At 40.7% G+C, this 13,824-nt stretch overlaps 1 protein-coding gene across 1 annotated transcript in view; it reads left to right on the top strand.

Moving 5' to 3' along the window:
• The first annotated feature begins 557 nt into the window (after nucleotides 1-557).
• The window catches only part of UBAP2 (ubiquitin associated protein 2), a 597,209-nt gene continuing 583,942 nt past the window's right edge, over nucleotides 558-13,824 (top strand). The window contains 1 exon segment of the mRNA XM_029581175.1: nucleotides 558-679. The gene's annotated coding sequence lies outside the window, so the exon portion shown is untranslated.

The raw sequence follows: 13,824 nt of genomic DNA, 5'->3' as shown, positions 1-13,824 counted from the left end.
AAAAGAAAAAGAAGACAGTCAGCATTATTCCTGTTTTGCGCCAGCATCCTGGTTTGGCTTTATAGTTCTATCTGGCTGCAGGCTCCTGCTCCTTCTGACAGCTTTAGAAAAACCAAAACAAACCCAAGTGCTGCTCTCCCCGCACCCCGCGCACGCCTCCTCTAGGGACTACAAATGACGTCACACGTCACTCAGCCTCAAACCCCTTTCACCTCCCCGCCCCAAACAAACGCGTCGAAATTCCAGCGCCAGCCTCACAGAGCGAAAGCGCCCGCCAGTCCACGCCAAAAGCCCATCCCCCACCTCTTTGGATAGGGAAGTGGCTAGTACCTCCGACCGGATATGACGTAACGGCGAACAGAAACAGTTTGCAAGCTCAACTATATATAGGAAAAAAAAATAAAACAACACACAGCATTTCTCGTGATCTTTCAATACACTGCTAAACTGAAGAATAATTTAATCCGTTTCTTTTTATTTTCCAATTAGACTAGAGAGAGAAGTCTCGGAAGGGGTGGGGGTAGAATTGGGAAAGAGGAGGAGAAGTTTCTATGTACGCTTCCCTCGGCACCGCCTCCTCGGTCTTGCCTGGCCTTCTGACGTCACGGGCTGTTAAGACGTTGCGCGGCCAGGTCGCGGCGGTCACGTGACGGCGGCCGCTTTGTGAGCACATTTGCAGGTAGCGGGGCTGGTGGTGCGTGCGCCGTTGAATTTTTGGGGGAGGGTTTTTGTTTGTTTGTTTGTTTTAATTTTCTGTCTTTGTTAATGGGTTGCGAGGGAGGATCGCGCGAGGAGGGGGTGGTTAGCCGAAGTGAATGGCTCGTGCTGGCCCCAACGGCTTTCCGTGTGTGTGGTGTTTGAACTGGACGCTCTCTTTCGCCCCCCCCCCCCCTCCCTCCCTTTTTCCCTCCTCTGCCCCACCGCCGTCTCTTTTCCTCTGGCTGCCCTTGTGTCTCTGACCGGCTTGGGTGTCCGTGTCCAGCTTCAGTGTCTCTCTCCTTGCTCTCAAGAGTTGGGAGAAGAGATGATTTGTATCCTACTTTCACCTTCCATAGTTGTCGGACAGTCGCCCATAGCCCTGTCTCTGTCTGTCATGCCAGCGTGCTCGAGCTGGGGGATGGAGGGGAGTAGCGCAGCACTTTGATGGGGGCTGTGGGCTGATGGTTTTATGACATCAGGATGCGGGCTGGCGTGGGAATAGGAGGCGCGCATAGATAGGATGGAAATGTAGAAATGGGATTGGAGGTGTATAATAAATGATACTTGGCTGTGGTTAGGATTGCAGGCTCTCTCTCCAGGGCAACCGAACTGGCTGATCCTGTCATGGTTTGCCTCATTCTATCTATAGATTCGTTGTTCGAAGTTTCCCATTGTTTTCCTATAGGTAGTCAGAATTACAATTGCATACGCGTGATGGGGCCAGATCAGGACAGGGTCAGACTGGCTGACATAGGGTGAGGTGGCAATCTTAAATGTAGGGTGGTGATGTAGGTGCGCATAACCCTGGGATACTGTGTTGGGGGACTGCATGTGTATAGTATCAGAATGAGAGGTCACAATCTGAGTTGGATGTTTTTTTTAGTGTCAAGAGATTTGAGGTTTGGCTGGAGTGAATGGAGCTTTGTGTGTATTATATACATATATAATCTGTATGCCAAATTGGAGTTTGGGGCATATATGGCACCAAATGCAGAGCTGGCATGCAGGATTATATGGCACTGAGGTTGCTGTGGTGGGAGTTGTGTAAAACTCCAGAAAGAAGGGTTGGAGTTGGACTACATAGATGGTGATTACATATTATTGAATTATTTGACCAAGGTGGGGGTTGGGTTATAGAGCATAGTTTGAGTATAGACCAACTTATATCACAAGGAGAGGAGGAATATCCTAGTGGTTAGAATAGCTTGCTGAGAATCAGAGAAGTCCGAGTTCAAGTCCTGTTGATGCTTCCTGTGACCTTAGGCAAGTCACTTCATTCTTGTTACTGCAAGTACAAACTTAGATTGTAAGCCCTCTAGGGACAAGGACATACCTACAGTGCCTGAATGTAGTAACTCAGTTTGATAAGATATGATCCAAATAAATAAAAAGATGTGGGATTGGAATGGGAGTAGTTTTATATAACATTGGCAGGAAGAAATGGGGTTAGAGGTGATATCAGCTGGCAGTAGGGTATATATAAGAATTGGTGCTCTCACCAGTGCTCTTTAATGTATGTACAAGCAATATGCTGTCAACAGTCATACAAATTTGTATATGTGGATAAACTTGGAGAGGTGTCTAAGAGTGAGATGGAGAGCAGTGTTGAGGGTTGCAGGGATACATGGCATTGATAAAGGCCTAGTCCTGTATGTGTTTAGAACTGCCATGTTTGGTCAGATCAAGGTCCATCGAGCTCAGCATCCAGGTTGCAAGTACCTGGCAGATCCCATAATATTTGTTTTTAATGACATCTAGGATTTGGCTGGGATTCTAGATGTACATTTTAGATTCTAGATGTACATTTTATGTAGGACTAGTTTTTGTCTAGGTTGGTCATTGAAAGGAAGTTCTGCGGTGGAATTGTAAAGGTTAAGAGCTAAAAAGGAGGAATGTGTGAATGGTGACAAGAAAAAAGCAGAACCAATGAAATACTTTTGTCCATTGTACAACAAAGAAGGAATTGGAGAGCATAAGGTTGCCATATTGGGTCACACAAAAGGTTTATCGAGCTCAGTATCCTGTTTCCAACAGTAGCCAATCCAGGTCACAAGTACCTGGCAGGATCCCAAAGAGTAGATAGATTCCATGCTGCTTATCCCACCTTAATAGTGGTTTATGAACTTTTCCTCCAGGAACTTGTCTAAACCTCTTTTAAATACAGCTACGTTAATGGCTTTCACCACATCCTCTGGCAACAAATTCCAGAGCTTAATTGTACATTGATTAAAAACATATTTTCTCTTTATTGGTTTTAAATGTACAGCCTAGTAACTTCATTGTTAGTCTTTGTACTTTTTGAGAGTAGACAATTGAGTCATGTTTATTCATTCTACTCCACTCATTATTTTATAGACCTCTATCATATCTCCCCATAGCTGTCTTTTCTCCAAGCTGAAGAGTCCTTACCTCTTTTTCCTTTTGTCATAGGGGAATCATTCCATTCCCTTTATAATTTTGATTGCCCTTTTCTGTACCTTTTCCAATTCTATACTTTTTTGAGATGTGGTGACCAGAACTGAACACAATACTCAAGATGAGGTTGCTCGATGGAACGATACAGAGGCATTATGGTACTCTGTTTTATTCTCCATTCCTTTCCTAATTATGCTTAGCATTCTGTTTGCCTTCTTGGCTGCTGCTGCACAGTGAGCAGAAGACTTCAATGTCTTATCAACAGTGATGCCTAGAGCTTTTTCCTGGATGGTGACTCCTCATGTGGAACCTTGCAGTGTGTAGTTATAATTTGGGTAACTCTTCCCTAAGTGCATCAATTTGCATTTAGCCATATTCAATTTAATTTTCCATTTGCATGCCCAGTCTCTCAGTTTTGCAAGGTCCTCTTGCAATTTCTCACAGTCCTCTTGAGAAGGACCACTAATAGGTGGTAGGGGTGTATATGGCAGTGAAGTAGATGCCAAACCATTTAGAGAAGGGAGAGTTTCCATGGAATTAGGAAAACAGAACATAGGCAAAACTATGGGGCTGAATGGGATATATCCTAGGACATAAGGGAGCTAAGAGAGGTTTTGGCAGCTCTGGTGATGGTTCTGTTTAATCACTTTTTGGAGATCTTTTCCATCTTCATGAGTGGTAATGAGGAGGTTGGTCTGAACTCTATGGTGGTAAATTAATGGACACACAACTAAAAGAATAAGATAGGAAAATATTTTTAATCCAATAATTGCAGTGTCTAAGGCATGTTTTTTTTTTACCAGAGGAAAACTTAAACAAAAATTGGTTAACTAGAGAATTGGCTCAGGAACATGCATTGGATGTGATTTACTTGGATTTCAGCAAAGCTTTTGATATTGTCCCATATAGGAGGCACATAAAAAAAACTGAGCAGTGTGGGGGTGGGTCTTAAAGTAGTGCACTGGATTACATCTGGTTGAGTGAAAGACAAAGGATAGTAGTAAGAGGAATTTAATGTGAGGAAAGAAGGGGCTCCATGGAGTGTTGCAGGGGTGTGAAATTCCAGGGTTCTGACCTGTGACTGTCTCTGAGCTACAGTGGTAGAGTGGGTCAAACATAAATAAAACTGGCATCTTATCACTCGCCTGGGTAGGAAGCAGTTCTGTTCCACTGTGATGGACCCAGGCCTGACAAGAACTTCAGCTACCCGAGGCGTCATCCTGCCCATGCAAAGGATAGGTTAGAGGGGAGATAAAAATAAGATGAAGAATGCAAGAAAAATGAAGATACAATCTAAAAAAGACAAAGCAAAAGAGAAAAACTCCAAAGTATAAACATTGAAAAAAAAATGGTTACAAAGTTATAAGTAGTGGCTTTTCCCAAGTTTACCTGGTTAATGGTTTATGGACTTTTCCTCCAGGAATTTGTTCAAACCTTTTTTAAACCCAACTATGCTAACCTCTGTTACACATCCTCTGGAAATGAAATCCAGTGTTTAATTCCTCAAGCTGAGATCACATCTCAGTCTTTCACCATCATGCGTATCCACTGTCTTAACAGTTCTTAGACTGCTCTGTGAAAATACAAATGTTTCTTATTAACTCATGAAAATGAGTTTACATGGCCCGCAAAGGATCCCTTAGGACATGGATACAAAAATATTTAGAAAATTTAGACACCATCCAAAATTCTTAGGAGCTAGATAAAATTGTATTTATTGTGTTGCAAAGGTCTAGAATTAGTTCTTGTCTTGGGTTAATACTCTGTCAGGTAGTACTGGATGAAAGAATCATTAATAAGGAGGACCCTTATAGATCATTCTCTCTCTCTCTCTCTCTCTCCCTAGGACCCCATGTCATATAAATGTAACACATCATTGCTTCTAAGAGTTAATGTATTAGTGATAGCAATAATTATTTATAAAGACAGAGAAACTCAAAACAAAGTAATATTCAGTAAAAGTGTTTTTATTATATGAGTAAATTGCTCATATATTCTTTGAGTAAACTTGATTGTCTCTTTTCTAAAATAGATACAGAAAGAAAAATATAGTTAACTCATCTATACAGGTTAATGCCAGGTCCTAGACTGCTATCCCCTGAGGCAGCAGAGATAAGAACAGTCCTGAGCTCACAATTCACATTGTATTTATACTTTTATCTGCTTAATAGCTTATAGAGTGAGATGTTTGTTTATAGACTTACACACTTATAAACTGAAATGTTTACATTTGCTTATGCTTAATGTTTATGCATATATATCTTGCTTATACATTTAAGGCTAAATTTTAAAAGCTCTACATGCGTGAAAGCCGGGAGATGCGTGCGCCATGCGGATCTTCAAATGCCTGTGGCCATGCACGTATCTCCCGGTACGCATAGAAGAAAGGATGATAGAAAAAGGGGCGGGTCGGAAGTGGGGCGTGGGTGGGCTGGAACAGCGCCATTAGGCACTGTCCTGCTGAAGCGCACACCAGGATCGTACTGGCCCATGCAACCTGCTTCCGCTCAGGAGAGCGGATAAGTTTTAAAAAAACAAAACAAAAAAAAAAAGCTAGGGTAGTTAGCAGGATTTAAGGGGTCGGGGCGGATAGGGTAAAAGAGACAGGCTAGATGGGGGGGGGGGGGGTTTAGGAGGTTTCCTCCCAATAAAGGAGCGGACTGGGAGGGAACTGAAATTAGGGCCTATCGCGTAGCCACATGCGTGTTGTAAAAATCCCTCCCACCCCCCATTTGCGCAGTTCGGCACTTGGGAGCGCGGGTAGCCGATTTTATAGCATGTGTGCATGTGTTAAAATTGCTGCAACCATGTGTGCGTGCTGGTTTGAAAGTTACCGTTTTAGTGTTTATACATAGCTGGCTTTAAGTCCAGTCATTGTGTCTAGCTTATCTTGCTACATTGCAGTTGTATTATTAATGTCTTTATTATTAAATACATTGCAGTTAATACATTAATTAATGTCTTTATTATTAAATACATTGCAGTTGTACTATTAATGTCTTCCTCTATTATCCCCTTGCCCCACTCTCATCCCCGCCCCCTTCCCTCACCCCCCCCTCTATTTTTCCTTCCCAGCCCCCCCCCCCCCTCCTTAACCCTGGCCGTCATGTGAACATAATATCATCTTTTTTCAAATATCTACCTAAGATTGTATTTTAAGTTTCATAAGTTTTTTCACTTAAGTTTATTTAATTTAATTTTCGGATAAGTTAAATATCCAATATGTACAACATAATTTTCCTTGCTCGTTACTCATCTTTTAAATATGTACTTTCTTATGTTATCTAGTTAAACTGCTATCAGCGTTCATTGTAATTTCCTTTCACAGTTACTTGTAAACCGACATGATGTGTCCTACGAATGCCGGTATATAAAAAGCATTAAATAAAATAAATAAATAAATATTAAGAACTAACTTATAAATTTATTTATTTAGATTTATATTACGCTTTTTGCACTTTTTATCTTTTTTCAGCGCTTCGAAATGGATTACATTCAGGTACTGTAGGTATTTCCCTATCCCCATTAAAAGCTTATTGTTTCTCTGTTCTGGCAAATCAAAACAATTTAAAAGCTCACAAAAACCTTTGTTTTGGGTCGCTATCTTCTAGCTGGTGACCTGTAATGTAGAGGAAAAGTAACCATGGTCCCTCTGGCAAAGTATTTGTGTATTTATGGGTGTCATGCCAAATCTCATTTCTGAGGCTTCTGACTGCATCCTATTGCTCAGTAATGGGAATAATTTAACAGTCAGTATTGGTCTATTCTTAAAGGGTAAGGGGCTTTATGTCATCAATACTTGAGGTCCCCGTGACCATGACATTCTGTGCTGCCTTCGTCTTGTCTCCTTGATATTGAGCTGCTGGTGTTGTCCCATGACAGAAGCTTGGGTGTTTTGTGATTGTTAATCTAACATTTCAAGAGTATATTAAAGGAGTGGTAAAACTTTTTTTTTTTTTAATTTCATGGATTAAGATTGTTTTTGGGCCTATATGAATTTAGGTCAGTAGTATGGGTATTCTACCAATTCTGGATTATCTAAAATGTATCTATTGAGGGTTGCCAGCTGTTGCTTTGATAGCATTACAGATTCTGCAGAACTCAGTGGCTCGGTTGATTTCTGAGTGCGGTTTGTGAAAGTATTAACTCCTGTTTTATGTGAGTTACATTGGTTGTTAGTTTACTGGCGAATCTAGTACAAAACTGCTGCGCTGGTGCATAAAATGTTGAGCTCAGGAGCATTTCTCTAGATGAATGTGATGTTGCACATCTATAATTCGACATGATCATTATAGTCATCGCGGTGTGTGTTGCTTGATATCCCCTCTGAGTGGCAGGTATGTCTTGCTGAGATGAGGGAGAAAACCTTTTCAGTGGCTATTCCAAATTTTTTTTGGAGCTTTTTGCCTGAAAGTCTACATCTGACCAACTGTACTAAGACCTTCAGGTCAATGTTAAAGTCTTGTTTATTCCAGCAGGCATTTATGAGTGAGGCTATATTTGATGTAGTATTCTAGTGATGTCTTCTGGTGATTTTTATTGTTTGAGTGTTTTGTTTTTTTGGAACTATAAATGTTTAAACCTTTTCTGTTTGCTGCCTAGAACTCTTGCAGTAGGTGACTTAATACTTTTTGGGATCTTACCAGGTACTTGTGATCTGCATTAGCCACTGTTGGAAACAGGATACTGGGCTTGATGAACCCTCTTTCTGACCCAGTATGGCAATTCTTAATGTTTTTATGAATGGTCTGGTGCTTGGCCGTTTAAGCTTCAGTGCAAAAGAGTGCAGAGTCATGCATTTTGGATCCAAGAGAGCATTGTACAATGGGGGAAGGTTGGAGGTGAGATATTTGTGTATCGCCTATTAGTGGTGATATTTGCTAATATTGTTTTAATGTCGATTCATAAGTCTGCCCTCTTTGAGCCTCATCTCATGACCTCATCTTAGAGATTTTGATGCATATGTTGCATCATTTAAGCATTTTATTTCTGCATAGCTTCTATTTTGTCTATATCTTTTTGGAGGTGCAGCCTAGCCTCCAAAACTGGTGAAAATTTGCCAGGTGAGACATTACTTCCTTTTTTCTACTAAATATGCCTCTCCTTATAAATCTTAGTATTCCTCTTGTGCTTGGCCTGTTTCACCATTTTTGCTATGTTGAGATTTCTTCTCAGAATAGGTAGTAGATGCATGGAATAGCTTCCCAATGGAAAGAAAAGAAGAAAAAAAAAAGAATTCAAATAGGCACATAGAATCTTTATGTGAAAAGAAGTGTAGGGAATGCCATAGATCATCTAGGGTCTATGGCATTGCAAAGAGAAGCAATTTTGACTGACTAATTGGGCCTTATGATATATATTTACTGTTGTATGTGATGTTTGTAGGTTGTGTTTATGACAACTGAATGTGGTGTTTGGAATAGGTATCATAGGTATGTGTACACTTGGAGGTAGAGCTGTGGTGGGGATTTTAGTGATCTATTCCTGGTGTTCTGAAGATGTAGTAGGCTGATTGCCTGGGGTGGGTACATTTTCTTGGCTAGTGAGATGGCCAGAGGAGGTGGTGGTAGCATCTTGGGCCCTGATTGTGGTCCAGGAGTGGAGGTAGAAGAGGGAGTGAGAGGGCTAATGGAAGGAGAGAGAGCTGCAGGGAATTGGGGGAGACATGAGGATAGATAGGCTGGAGAAGGAAAGAGCGCTGTATTGAAGAAATATACTCTGTGTTTCTACTTCTGCCCGCCCTCCCTCAAAATACATTTATTTTTTGGAGAGGAGGGATTTGGACTGGTGGGGAGAGGGATTGCATGGTGAGTGCATTTTATTTCTGGTAAAGTACTGAAGGAATTTTAGAATCCCTATAATGTAGGACTGAGATGGAAATTGAAGGAGTTTATTGACCCTGGATGTGATGGTGAGTAGGATAGTACTGTAGCATCAGCATGTGATGGTGGAGTAGGGTAATGTGAGGCTGGGATGGGAATGGATGAATATGAATCACTGGGAGACTGGGCTGGGAGTTGGAGGTGTATGTAGCATTAGGGTGTTGGGATGGGGGTTGAATAGGCTGTGAATCACATGGATGTAGGGAGGGGTTGGAGAAGTGTATAGCTTTGGGATGCTGGAATCAGCATTGGATGCAAGATGGGTTGGGATTTGGGAGATATATGGCAGTGGGATGCAGGTCTAGTGACAATATGTATAGTACGAAGATGTTGTACTAAGATGGGTTAGCAGTGTAGTTCTTAGCAGTTGGAGGTCTAGTGCTGTATATAGGAAGTTGATACCGAGATTTGTGCATATCTGATGTAAAGGTTAGATAGATTTGAGGTGTATATGTACATACAAAAAAAGTCTTAACTAAAGAATGAGGGTTCCAGAAAGCACATTTTGACGTTGAGTGCAAGGTTGTTGGTAAGAAAGAGCTAAAAGGCAAAAGAGAAGAGCATTAAAATAGAAAAGAGGAAACGAGCATAAAGAAAAGTAATGGAACGAGGAAAGCAATCCATTCATTGCTACAATCAAAATAATTACAAGAAAAATACACTGGCAAAATCCAATGAAGGCAAGATTGGTTCCATTCAACTGTCAGCCTAGCAACGTGTTGTCCTTTGCAGTCTGTTATTGAATACACATTTATCTAATGTCTTAGGTTTCAAAAAATGCAAAATCTGTCGTGGATCAAGTGATACAAGTACATTCAAGAATTTCATGAAAAATCTGCTAGCAACAGTTAAAATGTTGACAGCATCCTGCCACTCCCCTCCCCTGCATGCCATACTTCCTTTGCATCTGATGTGCCAGGCTTGTTTTTCTCATTCTGTTTATTTTTTTCTTCCCTTCCCTTCTTTCCTCCAGCCTGTTTCCCCTTTTACCTCCCTCCTAGCTTCTTCTCGCTCCACCTCTGACTTTTCCTCTCTCTCCAGTAGAGTCTATAATAGCACTTAATTTTCGGCATGGCCTGCAAGCAGGGGACTGCCCAAGGCTGAAGGAAGAGTGGTCACCTCTCTTAAGTGACCTGACCTCAGGAGAACATACCTGGCCTATGGCAGCAGTTGGCTGGTGACGGGTGCACCCTGGGTAGCAGCAGCAGTGGCTCAGTGGCAGGAGCCTTTTTCAGGTTGCTCCTCCAAGCTCCTGCAGTAGCAGCAGCAGCAGCTCCCTCTTGTTTAGGAACTGGTATGCAGAGTTCTCCAGTTCTACTTAGTGGTAAGGTTTACTCTTATGATCATAGCAGTGAGGGGGATATACTTTGTCTATCCTTCTTGTTCATGGCTTTTTTATATGCATTTTTTTTTTTTGGCTGTCTGTCCCTCCCTTTATCTGGGGTATTTTGGTTTTGTTATACCAATCTCCTGACTTCATTGCTTTTTAAATTACTTTGTCTTTTATTTGTACCCTTCTTTCAGTTGTACTGTACTGTGGCTCTTAATCTCCTCGGTACAGACTTTTTTGGTTTACCTTCACTGTTTGCTAACATATTAAGACATATCAGGACTTTAAGGAGACACTTGAGCACCCATCTCTTCCGTACCATACTCTTTAAGGAGTCACCCGACCCTCAAGGATCTTAGGAGACTTGATCACCCTTTACTCCCACATCATATCCCGTTAATCTTGTTCTAATGCCTCACTCCCTTCCTGCCTACATACTCCTCCTTCCCTCCACCACTCAGTCTTACTCTCATAGCTACCTTATGCCCTATGCTACCACCACGCCTTATCCACTATGCAGCTGCACAATGACACTTCATTAAACGTATTTTGATATTACGCATACAGTCGCCCCAGTTGTTGTTCCCCTATTTATATATATTATGTTACTCTATGATGAAGCATTTCACTATATATTATTGTTGAACTGTTGACCTGTTCTATGTTTATTGTTTATTGCTCAATGTTCTATGTTCGATGTAACGCCATAGCCGCGACAGTTATGTTCAATTGTAAACCGATATGATTTGATATCTTTGTTCAAGAATGTCGGTATAGAAAAATTCGAAATAAATAAATAAATATTGGGGTAGATTTTCAAAGGGTTACGCGCATAACCCCCAAAAACCTACCTCAAACACCCCCTGCACGCGCCAAGCCTATCTTGCATAGGCTCAGCGGCGTGCGTAAGTCCTGGGGCTTTCCTGGAGGGCGTCAGGGGCGTGTCACGGCGACGCATCTTCTGGGGGCGGGGCCACGGACGTAGTTCCGGCCCGGGGGGCATTGCGGGGGGTGTGGCCACGGCCTCCGGACCAGCCCCCGGACCGGAACATGGTGTGCCGGCCCGCGCGTTACACCTGCCTCGAGCAGGCGTAACTTCTGGAATAAAGGTAGATAGGGCTGGAGGGGAAGGTGGGGGGAGGCGGAGGGAATGGAGGTCGGCTGCGTGGCTCGGCGCTCGCAGTCTTCATTACTTCTTCCTGATGTTTGGCTGTTTCTTGTTCTCTTCTCTTCTTTGCTAGCCGACATAGCTACAGAGCATGCTTCCTAATTGTCTTCACACATGGGGTACACCTCACTCTAAAGAGAGCGTACATTTCCTTTAATAGAAATCGGCACTCCTGGAAAAACAATCTTGTTCTGATTTTCATTTCTGAACAAAACACTGCTTGTTTTATACTGCTTTTATGTTTAGTGTCTAGTTACTCTTCTCTAATTCATCTTATTCTAAAGAGCTGTCCTGCACCATTCTCTTCTTTCTCAAACCTCCTAGAATTTTTGTTTTGTCATTTGGTTTCCTTACCTTAATTTTCACCGTATAGTTGAACTCATTTGCTTCTAGTTTTCTATTCATACTTAAATTTTGTTTATTCCTTTTGCTCTTTTTCATACATTTTCAGGCTTTTCTCTGTCTCCTTCCTTACTTTTGACTCTTTATTTAACCCTATCCATTCACTGATTAATTTTTTTGATTTCATATTTTCTCTCACTGTTGATACTTTACTTTCCTTTCTGTCTTTAAATAAACTATTTCTTAAAATTCTTTCCTCCTTTCCTGCAAGCTACAAGTCCTTTACTCTGGTTTGGTCTGATCTCTTTCCTAGGCTTATTTGTCACCACCACTTTATTTTGATCTTTTCAACTCTCTACCTAATTGACTGAAACTGCTCTCCTTTCTGATAAGGACTTCTTAATGGTTATTACTGCTTTGAGGACTCTATACTAGTTAACTTTTTCTCTGCTTTTACTTTTTTAGGCCTCACTGTCCTATTTTGGGTTTTCAGGAATTAACCTTACCTCCTCCTCTTACATTTATTTTGGTTGGTATCCTTCCAGACTCTGCTTAAATACCTTTGCACTAGTTCTAATTTTTATTTGACTTTTCTTACCATATGTTGATGACACCCAGCTCACTACCTCTATGAATTCTAAGACACTTACTGAGCATTGAGAGGTGGGTCTGTTCAGTGCCATCGTATAAAGTTACACACATGTCACGGCAAATTCATCCTCCTGTCAATGCAGAATCCTGTTTATACATAAAGCAATTTTGCTTTCGCTTGGCTGGTCTTCCTTAATATCACCATCTACAGCAATAGTTTATTCTGATCTAAGCTATTTATTTTAAATCTGGAAATTCAGAAATTTTAAATTTTAAACTATACTGCACATCTGTTTCCCAATAGTCTCTCATTCTATGCTTTACTCTTTTTGTATATTCTTTCTCCTGTATTTCATTCCCGGTCACAATTGTAAATCTTGTTTTTCTGCTGCTTGCGCCAAACCACATCTCTACTCAATTTCTTGTCTAGCCCATTATCTTTTGCACTGCCTGTCCTTTTTCTTCCTTACTTTGTTGTGCTCTTACTTTCTGGTTTTACCATTTGTTTTTCCTTGCTTTTTCTGACTAGTGGTCTTTTTTAAAACATTTTTTTTTAAATTCAGATTTCTGTGAAAACCTACCTGTTTTCAGTAAATTAATACTTTGTATTTTTGTTTGAATTTAATTCAGCATTGGCTAAAAGTGTTTTATAAGCAAAATTATGCTGGGGGACTAGGTTGGGTTAGCTAGAAACACGGTAAAGTTATATACATGCGTTAAGTGTATGGTTGAAGGTCGAGCCCTTATAACCTAGTAATATATAAATGTTCTGTTTTTGTTTTGGCAAATATTAACATTTTCAAATAGTCTGTTCATAGGAATTAGTGAAAATCCTAATGTAAAAAAATGTAATGGTCAATGGGGTCCTTTCTGATGAAGGAAAAGTGATTAGTAGGCTTAGACCTGTTCTCTTCAAGTGGTGATGTGGAAAAGCTAGAAGGCAGTATCACTGTTTGAGGATGATGGTAAAAATGTGAAACAAAGTAAATATACCTGGGGTGGGGAGATAGGTAAGTGTCTCTTAAAAAAATAAATTGGAAGAATGGTCTAGGGTTTAGAGACTGTGCTTTAATTAAACAACCCCCCCCCCCCCATGAACAAAAACCTACTCCCTCTGAATTAATGGTGGGAACAATCTACTCATTTTTTTATTTAAAAATTTTTTAATGGTTTTTAAAAAAAAATTTGAGAGGAAGGTGGTGGTTTCATTTATATATATATTATATATATGCTATTTTTAGGTACCATCCCAGTTACCAAGATAGTATCGCTTTTATAATCATAAACACACCACCACTTTATATGAATATATGGGAATAGTGCCACCAATCAAAAATATTTTTCTTATTTTATATCATAGAAAAAACTTGTACCAACGCCAAAATTTAAATTGCAGA

Source organism: Rhinatrema bivittatum, chromosome 1 (genome assembly GCF_901001135.1).
Source record: "Rhinatrema bivittatum chromosome 1, aRhiBiv1.1, whole genome shotgun sequence".
Taxonomy (NCBI): Eukaryota; Metazoa; Chordata; class Amphibia; order Gymnophiona; family Rhinatrematidae; genus Rhinatrema; species Rhinatrema bivittatum.
This window is presented reverse-complemented; position numbering and strand designations above follow the sequence as displayed.